The sequence below is a fragment of the Carettochelys insculpta genome, chromosome 1 (assembly GCF_033958435.1).
Source record: "Carettochelys insculpta isolate YL-2023 chromosome 1, ASM3395843v1, whole genome shotgun sequence".
Classification (NCBI taxonomy): Eukaryota; Metazoa; Chordata; order Testudines; family Carettochelyidae; genus Carettochelys; species Carettochelys insculpta.
Window position 1 is genome coordinate 341,314,301 of NC_134137.1, and position 1,930 is coordinate 341,316,230.

The window sequence follows — 1,930 nt, forward strand, 5'->3', positions numbered from 1 at the left end:
CAACAGCATATTTAAGCGATCTACTAAGCCACCTGGGATGGCTAGTTGATATCCCCTATCCAACTGTATTTGCTTAATTTTTTTTCTCATTTTTGTGGAAGAGCTGTGTAGGCCCACCGACGGGGGCAGTTGCCCTCAGGCCCGAAGCTTTAAATCCTACTTTGGCACCAGTGGCAGCTGCAGCTCTTGGTCACTTTGAACTGCTGTGGCAGTGCTGCTCCAGCTGTGCACAGCTGTGACCGGGGGGGTTGCCCAGACCCAGGGTCCAGGCAGTGCTGAGGGCCGAATGCCCTAAGCCCCACCCCTTCTGTCCTTGCCCCCACGCCTTCCAGGGTGTGAATCCAGGCCCTCCCCCCCTCCCACGTTGCCCCAGGGCTGCAGAGGTTGTCAGCATCACTGGAGATGTGTCATTTAGCTGTAAACACTAGACATTAAAGATATTCGGAATATTGTTTATTTATTATTTATTTATTCAGTGCTCTAGCTCATTAAATAATGGTATCATATATCCATGTCTGAGGTAATATAAACTAAAAATATATTCAAGATGTCAGTCTCATACTTGTGCTCTCTCTATATTTTTTCTACCATCATACAGAATTTTGAAGCAAACAGAGTAGTTCCTAATTTTGAATGCAGATGTGAATATCATTTGAATATAGTCTCCTCTTGTTTGACGATGCTTGTGAGAAGAATGGTTATTGCATGATACGTTTTAGTAGATTTTTTTTTACTTATATTAGAATTTCTCACAGAAATCACACATCCAAGTGATAGGATGAATTGGCAGGAGGAGGTATTTTGGGAAAAGGAAGACAGACTTTGATTCAGAATGACAACACATACTGCAGGATTATTGTCCATATATACTAGGGGCCAGATCCAGCAAAGCCACTTATGAATGTGATGAAGTATGTGCGCATTCTCAAGTGACTTCAGTGGGACTACTCTTGTGCTTAGTTACGCATGTGCTTAAGTGCTTTGCTGGATCAGAGGCAGATAGAGAGACTGCAAATGTAAATAAGCAATCCTCAACTGTGCACTGTTTGAAAATATTGCTGGTTTTACAATGTATCACTATTGTAGGTTTTATTTTTTCAAATCAATGAAGCACCTGTGAAAAATCTAGCTTGGTTCATAAGTAGACTATGCAAAAATAAACTGCTGGAATGACCCTCTTTGATCCATTTTGATAAAAGTAAAACCTGATTTGAAAAGATTTTAGTTTTTAAATGGTAAAATATATTTAAGAAAATAAACTCTACATTTCATCATCTTCGATTGAACATATAAGCTTGTTAAAGGGCAAGGCATACCTCTTACTCAAAAATTCAGCAGACTGAAGTCTTTCAATCCTTTTTGCACTATATGCTGGTGTTAGTAAGCCCTCCTCCTAAATCTCCATCAAGCCCAACACCAGTGAGCCAAAGAAAAACAGTTGTTGCTTGCATATGTCTTTTTCATAAAGTCCATGGAGAAAAAATATATTTTCCTTCTTATTAAACTCTTGTTTAACTCCTGCCATTAAAATAGAAGATACACCTCACCAATATCTATCTAACTTTAATTTGCCATTATAACTACAAAGGATATAAGTGCACTGTAAAAATCACTGTGACATGCCATCAAACCCTTTTAGTGTTTCAAAGGTTGTACTGCGCCACGTGTAATTGATGAAGCTAAAGCTGACTTTTTGTGCTTGGTTGCACTTGGAGGTAAAGACGAACTTTTACCAGATTTATTTTATTATTCTATTTTGCAAACTCGTGACAGTGATGACGCTATCCTGATAAATCAATTTGCAGTGTTACCAAACCCTATGGTCTGTATTAAAACTCTTCATGCTCATGCAGTGAATTGCATTGTTGAAGGTTCCATTACAGTGGTACTGGACCTGACCATCCCATTATATCCATGCAGCACCGTATCT